This window comes from Marmota marmota, unplaced genomic scaffold (assembly GCF_001458135.2).
Source record: "Marmota marmota marmota unplaced genomic scaffold, marMar, whole genome shotgun sequence".
Lineage (NCBI taxonomy): Eukaryota > Metazoa > Chordata > Mammalia > Rodentia > Sciuridae > Marmota > Marmota marmota.
In genome coordinates, this window is record NW_025999961.1 from 16,096,117 (window position 1) to 16,108,769 (window position 12,653).

Here is a 12,653-nt window from a genome sequence, read left to right on the forward strand (position 1 = left end):
AAAGTATAAAGGAGGATATGAATAGATTATATTCAAATACTATACCATTTTATATAAGGAACTACAGGGGCCCAAATGTTTTATTCAGAACCAATTCCCTATAGATACAAAATACAGCAGTACTTCACACTGCACATTCCCCTAGATACTTGTATGAGTCACTCAAAGCAGTTAATACCCAGGTGTAACTATGTTTTCCTAACTAAATTCCTATTTTCCTGGCTTTCGGTTCAGTTTTAAACCAGGGGTTAGTAAAAAATGGCACTCAGGATAAATTTGGCCCATGCTTGTTTTTTGGAAAGCCTTGCTAGGACATATCCCTGACCATTCACTTTCATGTTATTCATGGATACTGATATGCAACAACAGCAAAACTGACTAGTAACAAGAGATTATATATCCTAAAAATGGAAAATATTTACTAAATGGTCTTTACAGAAAGTCTGCCAATGCTATATTAGGATATCATTTCATTCCTGGTAAAAGTTTTAAAGTCACAGACCTGGGTATAAATCCTGGTTTTATCATTTTGTGGTTATAAAATTTTGGGAAACTCATCTAAGCTCACCACACTTGTTTCCTCATTTTCAAATATGATAGGGCTTACTTCATTTATAGACATGAATAAAATGAAAAATACCACAGTATCTAAATAATAACTTTATGTAGAACGGTTACAAAAAAATCACAGCAGTTAACCATTACACATGATTTAATACTGATATGTAAGTTCGTACATAGTAGAAACCTCTAGCTACATTATCCTTAGTATATAGTCTAAGATAATCAATAACTGTTGAATTTTAATTCATTGATATTCTTGAAGGTTTTATTTTCTTATAACTAAATGAAATAACAATCTACAATCCAAATGTTTTATTCAGATTATCTTTTCAAATAAAAATAATCCTGTGACCTCATTTCCACAATATTATTTATCTTACCAATTGTTTGCACAGGTCCCACAAAATGGCTCACTTGTTTGTTTAAAAATGTCATTTATTTTAATTCAACGTTTCATAGAGCTGTCCATATATTCTCTAGGGTCACAAATTTTCAGGAATAGGAACTTATAAAATCACAACCAGATCTTTCATCTTAATACACCAAAATGAAAGACATGTCAATTCATAATTAAAAGCATGATTACCCTTATCTTTTTTAACAAGGCTGAATGTGTCAGAAGTCATTTAAGAAAGTCTAAATTTTTGACCACCTCTGAAGGAAACCAGGAACTATGAATCACATATCAACCAATTAATTACTGTACTCTTAAAGATATCAATTAAATGAAAAAATGTACCTTGCATATTGGAACAATTTCCACAGAAAAAGTGCTTTTGTAATTATATGTGTTACTATGAATATCCTGAGAGATCAGTCTTTGTGATGCTTTGTGTCTATTAAGAAAAAAAGTTAATAGGCAAAGGTCTTTACTTACATAGACTCAGGAGTATCAAATTTCATTGAATCAATTATCACTGTCTAAGTTCTTAAACAGCTTCCTGATGCCTGCTATGGTAAAGCCTAATTTCATCTACTTATATTTCAAAACCTATGACTATATACTGATGACTTTCAACCTTCTCTACTTAAAACCTCCACAACATGTCAATGGCTCAGATCATCTACTCTATATAGCCTCTGTTAAAATCCATGCTAATGCCCATCACCATGTCTTTGTTCATCGTAAACTCACCTTTTGATATAAATTCCAACTATGAAAATTTTCCCCATCTTTGGAGAGTAATTACTACCTCCTCTATGAATCTTTACTAAAAGCCCTCTTAACCCATCTTTCCTTTCTCTTTTCATTTAAATACAGTTGATCAATGGTTCAGCACTACAGAGTTAGGTCTAACTCTCCAAAGGAAATTCTTACATACACATTAGCAAATGTATCTCTTAACGAATATATTTAACCTATACCCATTTCCAGGTCCTTGAACTTACGTCACATTTAGATTCACAACATACCTACAGGGAACTGTACACTGAAGAAATTCTACCATCTTCTGAGCATGTTGTTTTGAGGAATAATAGAAATCCAGACCATCTTTAAAAAAAAAAAAAGCTTTATGAAAATATTTCTGCAAAACAGATTTTCCTGTTAATGTGACTATTATCACAAATCCATAATACACAAAATCAAAATATTTAAAATATTAGGAATGTCACTTAAAATTTATTTGGCAAAAGGAGAGACAAATGAAAACAAGATGGATAATTTTAATTCTAGGGGGAAAAAGGATGGTTGTGGGGGCAGGGACAAAGAGTAGCTCAGTGTGATAGTGCATGCAATTAATCCCAGATACTTGGGAAGCTAAGGCAGGAGGACAGCAAGTCTGAAGCCAGCCTGAGCAACTTAATGAGACCCTATCCAAAAATTAAAAAATAAGAAAAAGCTGAGTATAGTGGCATACACTGGGAAATCCCAGTGATTTGCAGGGCAGAGGCAGGAGGGTTGCAAAGTTTGAGGACAGCCTCAGCAATTTACCAAAGCCCTAAAGCAACTTAGCAAGACTCTGTCTCAAAATATTAAATAAAAATGGCTGGGAATGTAGCTCAGTGGTAAAGCACCTCTGAGTTCAACCCCAGTAACCAAAAAGAAAAGAAAAAATGTTGGGGATGTAACTCAGTGGTACAGTGCTTTCCTAACTTTTGTAAGACCTTGTTTTCAATCCCTAGAACAAAAAAAAAAAGGAGAGAGAATTATTTTATGTAACAAATTTAACAAATATTTATATAACAAAAGCTACCAAGAAGATAACCAGAATCCTGAGACTTGAGAAGCAAAAAAGAAAGTACATTTTTTTAAAAAAGCTTCAATAAATCCCAGACAGCTAAAATCATATTAATCTGTTAATAATGCAATAACATTAAAAACTATCAGCAAAGGGAAAGCTAAAAGCAAACCCAATAAGAAATATTAAGAGACATTCTTGTAAATAACAAAATAGGAAAATAAAATTATCCATAATTGCTAAAACAAGATTGAAGAAAATGAACAAATTCATAGGACTCACACTAAGTAATCAAGACAGTGTGGTATTGGCATAAGGACAGATATATAAATCAATGGAGCAAATAATATCCCAGAAACAAACCAGAGATCTATTTAGTTAATAGATCTCTGACAAAGGAAAGGATAGTCTTTTAATTGGGACAAAGACATCTACATGAAAAGACAAATTTACACACTTATTTCACATCCTGCACAAAAATGAACTCAAAAGAGGAAAGGCCTAAACATAAGAGCTAAAATTAATGAAAGAAAACATAGGAGAACATTTCTGTGAACTTAATTAGACAAACAGTTCTTAAGCACAACACCAAAAGTATAACAGAAAAAAACTTGATAAATTGGACTTCATCAAGATTCAAAACTTCCACAATTCAAAGGACACCATTAAGAAAATGAGCCAGGTGCAGCACACAACTAATCCCAGCAACTCAGGAGGCAGGAGGATCACAAGTTCAAAACCAGCCTCAACAACTTAGCAAGGCCCTAGGCAGCTTAGTGAGACCCTGTCTCAAAATAAAAAGGGCTGGGGATATGGCTCAGTGTAAGTGCCTCTGGGTTCAAAAAAAAAGTACCTGGTACCAAAAAAAAGGTATTAATTTGGAAGACAATCTATTAGTGTATATAAAATTTAACATTTGCATATTGTCCAATAATTCTAATTCTTTAAGTCAATCCCAAAGAAACCCACTACATATGTACAAAGATAAACATATAAGGATATTACAGTCTGCTTGTAGCAGCAAATAACAGACTAACTTGTAAGTCCATTAATGAAGAAATAATTAAATTAAAATACACACTGATTAAGGAATACCACATAGTAATGAAACAGAACTATAGGCAAAGTTGTGGGAAGTTTCCAAATATCTTAAATAGGACAGCAAGTCATAGAACATTACAGAATGATCTCACTTGAGGGAAAACCATTGCTATCACAATTTATAAACAAAGCATATCTTATTTTAAGGAGTAATGCTATATATAGGGATGACAGGTAGATAAAGATGAAGTGGAGGTCCTTTATATATACTTCCATGCTGGAATTTTTTGAGTGCTATTTTATAAATAACACTATAAATAAAGAAACAAGCCAAAGATTATTTAAATCAAACCAAGAATAAACAGAAAAAATATTCTCTAGATTATAAAAGAAGGGTTATTAAACCTATGGCACTTTTTGTTTTGAAAGTAATAACAGGGGGTGGAGGGGACAAGGGAGGAATGGAGGAACTTTAGAAAGGGAAAAGAGGGAGGAGAAGGGAAGAGCAAGGGGGTAGGAATGATGGTAGAATGAGTTAGACATCATTACCCTCAGTACATGTATGAAACAGGAATGATGTGAAAATACTTCACACACAACCAGTGACTTGAAAAACTGTGCTCTGTGTGTAATATGAAATGAACTGCATTCTGTCATGATGTATAACAAATTAGAATAAATAATAACGAAAAAATTGATCAGACATAAATATAACCTAAAACTATGAAATCTGGGGGAAAATATGGGAATCAATCTTCATGATATTGGTTGGACAAAATTTTTCTTAGATATATAACATCAAAATATCAAGTAACAAAATAATAAACTGGACTATGTCAAAACTAAAAACTTCTGTGCTTTAAAGTTTACTCTAAAGAATGTGAAAAGATAACCCACAGGAAGTATTTACAAATTATATACCTGTTAAGGAACTTTCACCTATATGTAGAATATATTAAAGAACTTAGAATTCAATAAGAAGATAAATAACACAATTTAAAAATGAATAAAATAGCCAGGCATAGTGGCACATGCCTGTAGTTCCAGCAGCTTGGGAGGCTGAAAAAGGAGGATTGCGAGTTCAAAGCCAGGCTCAGCAAAAGCAAGGTATTAAGCAAGTAAGCAACTCAGTGAGACCCTGTCTCTAAATAAAAATACAAAATAGGGCTGGGGATGTGGTTCAGAGGCCAAGTATCCATGAGTTCAATCCCCAGTACCCCCCTCCCCCAAAAAAAGAAAGTAATTAGAAAATGTATTCAATTCTTTTGCCACTAAAAATTCTGTGTGAGGATATGTCTACCATGGCAATAAACTATAACAGGGTTTTGCATCCTTAATCAGACTATTTGAGTCTCTCTATCCCCCAAAGAATTACCAGAAAAAAGTTACATAGAAAAAGTTATTATTTTTGTCTGATGACTAGCCAATAAGGTACCTTATCCACAATAAGTATTCACTAAGCCACATTTCACAAATTTAGACTATGAGTCTGGCTTATTAAATTTACATTTTAATAATATAATTTTCTATCACCCTCTATACTACATTAATGTATATTACTGGTTTACTCTTCTAGTGGCCAAGTTAAGCAGCCTACCGAGGGCAGAAATAAATATTCATTCATCTTTATGTCCTAAGAAACCTGAATGGCATCTATCACAATTCAAATGCTTAATAAATGTCTTGAACTGGGACAGAAGGAGAACATCAAGGAAAAACAATCATGCTTCTAGATATGTGATATCCAACACAGTAGCCACTAGCCACATGTAAATTAAATAAACAAACAAACAAATAAAAAGGAAGATCAGTAAAGAAAGGAGAAAAGGGGGAGGGAGAAGAGGAGGAAATAAGGGGAATGGGGATTGAAATCATATTTCCTGTATGTACAATTTTGTCAAAATGAACCCAAATACTACATACAATTAAAATGCTCTGATTAAAAAAATGTGGAATAAAATTGATTTTCTACACCCCCCAAAAACATAAATTTAATGTAATTTTAAATTAAAATAGAAGAAAATTCCAAACTCAGCTCCTCAGTTGCACCAGCCATCTTTCAAATACTCATGTAGCTAGTAACTTCTATATTGGAGAGTACAGATAGAAAACTAAGATTGTTTTCTTCCTAACAAAGGTTTTTTGGATAGTACCAATCCAGATGTTATCAGTAAAGATAAGTAGGTTAATATAAATTAGAGTTCTTTTAAATTTTAACTCACCATGAATCTCTTTGATACGAAGTGTATTCTGATGCATTCCATATTTCAGAATCAACTGTTCCAGATAGTAGAATGTTTTTTTTGTGTGAAGTCTACATATAAAAGCATTATTTAATCAATAAACTGAACACCAAAATAAGCCACTTATAAATATGGTACACATATACCATCTATAGGTATAGCACATTGATTTTTCAAATAAAAACAACCTTTAAAGATTACCTAAAAGGTAAAAAGAATAATCTATTTCTAAAGGTGAATGCTCCAGGGATCTAGAATTCCTGGTGCTTAAAGAACTTGGAAAGAAGGGAAAAGAGGTTTTTTACTAGCTGTTCATAATTGACAAAGATTAAATACAATGTAGAATTTACTCATCTGTTTCTCATTACCTTTTGCCTGACTTGAATCACCGCCTTCCAGAAATCCTTGGCTTCTACTCTGTGGCAATCTCCGCACATTTGGGACTGAACAACATAATCCAGCACAAACACTTGCTGAAGTATAGCACCATTCATCACCTGGGGAAAAAAAACAGTTACATTCCCTCATTCTTACAGTACTGTTTCATGATAAATACCTTTTTTACAAAATGTTTTAATAATTAATTTAAAATATTTTTTATGGATGTTTTGGGGATATCCATATGTCAATTTAAAAACAAAAAGTTACTTCAAGATAGATATGCAGGTTTTAATTCTTAAGATTTATTAGATCAACATTTTAGTTGAAATGACTGTAAGGACATTCTCTAAAGAATGTGTATACATGTGTGTACGTGCACGTGTGTACGTAAGTGTGTACTTTCTTTGAATGGAAACAGAGAATTCACACTTAGAAGGAAAATAAGACAAGGAAAATTCATAAAAGGAAATTATTCTTTAATTAATAGTTTCCCAGCATAACAAATCAAAACTCACCTGAGCTTTTTAGCTATACAGACAGGGTTGAGGGTTAGGGTTAGGGTTAGGTTAGGGTTAGGGTTAAAGAGGAAAGAAAGATATATATAGATTCCAGGTCCTCACATCCAGAGATTGTGATTTAGTTACTGTGAGTCATTATGATGATCAGCCAAGTTTGAGAATCATTACCTTAGCCCATGTTTTTACTTTAGTTCTTCTGACAAATTATTTAAACCACTAATAATGAGCAACAGCTGCTCTTATTAGTGACCAATCATTTGTACAGATGATCAAAGTAAAACAAAGGACTAAAACTAAAAATACACTTTTCCTTTTATGCTGTTTAAGATATAAAATAACTTGCTACACCCTCATTGTCATTTCCTGCATTTTAACCATGTTTAAAAAATAATGTATTACTTACCTCTTTTTGAATAGTCAATTTAACTTTAAGTCTTTTAGAATGGGGCTCGGTCCAAACAAAGCCTGCATCTACAAGGCGTACCTTCAACAAAACATATACAAAAAGAAACATAAGTTCCTACCTGAAGGAAAAAAAAGAAATAATAACTCATTAATAAACAGACTTCATAAAAAGTTTTAAAGAATCTGTGATTAGCATTACTATAAAAAAAGTTTCATCATCGGGGTATGGTAACAATAGCAGTAAATAAAAGGACAAACTAATGGCTGTATTAGTGCAATTGATACAATCCAAGAAAGAAAGTTATCTGCATAGGAAAAATCATTTCCTCGTAAGTGTACTGATCTAATGGAAATTACATTTTTTAAAAGAAAGCAAAGAATTGGTGGCCACATTACTTAGGAGAAAATCCATGAATAAAAGTTTCCACTTCAATTATTCTCTCATAAAGTCTGTAGCTTTTTTTTTTTTAAACGACATTCATTAAAAGAAGTTTCATGCATTAAATACTGAATCCACCACTGTAACTCACTTCCCAATCTAACTCACTGCCAAATCTGTAGTACTTTCAGGGGCCAAAAACAATTCACTATATTTGAGTAACTGAATATAACTAGAGGTGGGGTTTGGGAATAAGGTGAGTGGGAGAACAAGAATGTAGGATGTTGCAATAATCTGAGCAAGAGTTGTAGATAACTTTAACTGAGAAGAATTAGAAATAAGAAGAAAATGCAAGAGCTACTCAAGGGATAAAATCCACAGAATTTAGTAAGTGAATTTGGCAAAGAGGAAGAGAACAAGCTTTAGAATGATTACCAAGTATCCAACTTGGGCAACGAGGTAGCACAAATTTTCTGACACAAATAACAGTTTTAATTGGAAAAAACGTTGCACTTAGCTTCAGACATTTAAATTCATGGCATATCTAAGATATCCAAGTGGATTTGTTTAATGAATGTTATGATACATATTGATCTATGGAAAAATCTGTGCTGTATATAACAGATCTGGAAGGTATGAGAAAGCAGACTTATAATTTTATCAAGTACTGTCTGATGAGAACAAATCTAGCAAGTGTAGATGCAGGACTACAGAGTAAAACCTTCCTCATATAACTGGCTCCTCTAAAACAAACCTAGCAGTTAACAAGCTGCCAGGTACTAAGTAATAAGCAGATTACTATTCCTACAGTCTCCCTCTATGGAATGGAGATAGGGTCCTTGTTAGCCACCTCAGCATTCCGAAACCCAGCATCACCACACTAACTGTCCTTAAACAACCACAACTCATCAATCTTACTGGGCCTTTTCATCCTACTGTACCACAGTCCCAGACACCTCAGTCACCCCTCATTTCCCATACTCTGATTTTCATATGGTTCCACATACATCCTATTCTGTCCTCATCTAACATTTCCTCTCAGATCCTGTAACCCTTTCACTGTACTCTGTAGAACCCAATACTTGCTAATAACAAAACCTCCTAAGTCCTCAACCATTTTCCTGAACATTCCTTTCAACTTCTAAATCCCCTAATTACATTGCTCCCTATAGCTGATGAAAATATTGACTGATTTTTTTTTTCCATTCTCTTCCTATCATTAGACCAGAAGCAAGACAGATGTATTCTTTGCTCTTCGTTGCTAATGCCAGACCATTCTCCCTGCATTCTCCTTCAATACAGACTAAATCGAAAGTCATCAAACTCTACCACTTAACACTCTTTTTGGTATAGTTATCTGTTAATCGTTATACTGCTTGCTCTCATTTCTCAACGATTTGAGAAATTTCTCCTGGATCACTGTTAGTCTTTCCAACAATATTAATATTTAGCAATTTCTATGTCCATACACCCTAACTCCTCCATTCTTTAAGTTCTATTCCCCCAGGATCTTTTTTTCCTTCCTATCTCTAGTATTATTTCCCTTTATCACCAATAACTACAACTTCTCTAAGATCTTAATTCCAAACATCCTAGTCACTGACTACCACTTCTCTCTAGCTCATTACCTCTATTCCTAGGCACCAAAAATCTTTCAATCCAACACCAGAAAATCCATTCATCTTATGACTCTTTCACTACCTCTCATAGTCTTCATCTACTCATTTCCTTTCCAAACCAATCATCAAAATTATTCCCATGCATACATTCTCAATTCCCTTGGTACCTATTTAACTTCACTATAATGACTAGGCTAAATCATAATTTAGTTTATGAAAAATGCTTTGCCTGCTCTATGCATCATCAACAGTAACTGTCAATAATGCCCAGCACCCATACAACATTGTTCTAATACATTCCCTCTTCTACTTTCCTAGGACTATTTTAAATCTTCTCCTCTCTTCAAACATCTAATAGCTCTTCCCTCATAGCTACGGCCCATGCTTCTGTTTTTTTAGAAGAAAATTTCCAGAAGCTCCCACTTACCAACATCTTTCCTGTTACCACAGATGAACTGCCTATGTTACTAACAACATCAACACCTAGAATGTCCCATTAGATGTTCCAGGCTTCCAAAACTGTTCCCATAAGAGTAAGTACTAGATAATGAAAGAACAAACAAATGTATTCTTCCACTATCTGTTATATTTTCTCTCTTTCTACTCTTAAAGGGCACCTCCAGCCAATTATTGTTTCCTTGCAGCTCAACAAAAATCCCCCTTTGTATATTATCATTTCCAGAGCTTACAATTATACTGTTTCACATCTTACATCTTTTATTTTCCCTAATTCCTTCCTCTTCCTCAATTCCCCTCTCCAATCGCTGCTCCATTTCTTTGAGTCCTTCTGCAGCAAATCTCAAAAGAACTATCTATATCTACTGCCTCCAATTCCTTCTCCCTTTCTTTCACTTCCACTTAAAGCACATCTTTAACATCACCACTAAACAGAAATTGTTTCCAGAGTTAACTAATAACCTCCACATTCTATAAAACTCACCACTGCAAAACACATAGCCAACAACTCCCTTTTCTTAAAACACCCCCCCTTGCCTTCTAGAATATCACACTCATCTAATTTTCCTGCCTCTCTAGCAGTTCCTTTGAGTGCCCTCTGCTGGTTACTCCTTATCGTCCTAATATTTTATCATTAAAGGACTCCAGAATTCAGTACTCCAGTTTCTTCCCTTCTCAATCTAAACTTCCTAGATAATCGTATCCAATTTATGGCTTTAAATAGTACCTATACCTCAAATTCTTTATCTCTAGTGTAGACTACTATCCTGCTTATTTGTCTAGCTGCCCACTCAGTATTGCTACTTAAATGTCTAATGGACATCAAAGTATCAGTTACAGATGAGCTCCTATCTCCCCCACTCTGACCTATTCCCCTTAAAGCCTTTCTTACCTCACTAATGGCAACTCCCTCCTGCAGGCTGCTCAAATTGAAAACAGTGGAAGTTATCTTTAACTCTTCTACCTCTTACACACCCATCCAGCTACATCAGTAGATGCACTGCTCAGCTTCAAATCAGACCCAGAATCTGTCCACTTCCCACCATCTCCATTTCTGATCCCAAACCATCATTTCTCAGTATTATTACAATCACTTCCTAAGGCCAATGCTTCTACCTTTACTGCACAGCCCACTTTTATTCTAAACCAACAGCTAGAGAACTAACAAACTGAACCATATCACTATTCTACCCTTTACATCTATTACATTTGATGTAAAAACCAATCCTCACAAAGGCCTATAAGGCCAGATATACTCTGACATTCCCTAATTTATTTGACTTCATCTCAACTACTTTTCCTCTCACCACTCCACTCTAACCACACAGATGTGATCTCACCTCTGGTCTCTATATTTCTTGTTTTGTTTTATCCATAATGCTTTTCCATCAGATTTCTACACAGCTCCCTCTCTTACCATCTTTAATGTTTATTCAAAGGTCACCTTCTCAGTGAGGTCTCCCCAGACGCCCTATTTTAAATTGCAACTCTTCCATTAATAATTATTTCCTTCCTAGATTTTTTTTTTGCACAAAACTCATACTTTTTAATATGCTATATAACATACTTATTTTAATCATTGCTTATTCTACATACCACTCCCTCCCCCAAACTAAAACAGGGATTCTCTCTCTTAATCACTACCATGTCCCCAATACCAAAAGCAGTTTGGTACATACCTGTTACTTATTAAATATCCACTGAAGGAATTAACAAATTATTAAGACTCATGAGACACTTGGCAAAAGATGAAGTATAAAACTGAAAAACTAAGAAACACAAAAAATAGAAAAATCAGGGAACAGATGTTAAGTTTTAAAAATATCATACCACAGGGCTGAGGTTGTAGCTCAGTGGTAAAGTGCTTGCCTCATATGTGTGAGGCCCTGGGTTCGATCCTCAGAACCACATAAAAATAAATAAATAAACATAAAGATATTGGGTCCATCTAAAAATATCCTACCACAGGTTGAGCATTCCACAGTTTGAAAATCTAAAATCCAAAGTGCTTCAAAATCCAAAACATTCATAGCACTGGCATTATGCCACAAATGGAAAATTCCACACCATAAAACACAAGATTACTTAAAATATTATATCAAATTACCTCCAGGCTATGTGTACAAGGTGTATATGAAACATAAATGAATTTTGTGTTTAAACTTAGGTCTCTTTCCTAAGATAACACAGTAAACTCACGCAAATATTAAAAAAATCTTAAACTCAGAAATCTGAAACAATTCTTGTTCCAAGCATTTCAGATATGGAATACTCAACCTGTTCAAACTCCCTAGAAAAATTCAAAGACAAAATGCATCAAGAACATGAAAGATTCCAGAACTTAAAAATAATACTGCTGGGGGAAATAACAGAAAGAAATAATGGAAGATAAAGTAAAGGAAACTGTCAAGAACATAGGGGGGAAAGTAAATATGAAGGAAAAAACAAAGTTTTAAGCCAAGAAGGCCAACATTTGACAACAAAAATTACAGGGTGGCGAGGAAATAAAGGGATGAATTTCAAAGAACTAGCACATGAAATTATATCAGAGCTTAAAGGAATCAGAAAAGCCTTCAAACTGAAAGATTTCATTTCAATTAAAAACATACATGGTAGAAGTGAGTCTAAAATTTTAACAAAGAAAATTGAAAGTGTATGTCAAGAAATAGTTAGGACTCTAGAAACAAATTGCATTTTTTTGGAGACATTTATGCATTGACTTGAAAATAGGCAATTTTCTTTCCAGACCAACAAATGAAATAAAGAGTAACCAAATAGCACAGTCCTAATACTGCAATCTACTTAATTATGGATGTATAGTGACAGTTTTATAAAGATTTTCAGAAAAATTAATAGTACACAGAAGA

General features: G+C 33.9%; 1 long non-coding RNA gene across 1 annotated transcript; it reads right to left on the minus strand.

The window, feature by feature from the left end:
* Positions 1-753: 753 nt before the first annotated feature.
* On the minus strand, positions 754-11,646 carry LOC107151146. Its single transcript, XR_001504669.2, has 6 exons — positions 7,331-11,646; positions 6,397-6,525; positions 6,008-6,099; positions 1,978-2,056; positions 1,304-1,400; positions 754-764 (listed from the first exon to the last, which is right to left on the minus strand). It is a non-coding gene; the product is annotated as an uncharacterized LOC107151146 (long non-coding RNA).
* Between the last annotated feature and the right edge of the window lie 1,007 nt (positions 11,647-12,653).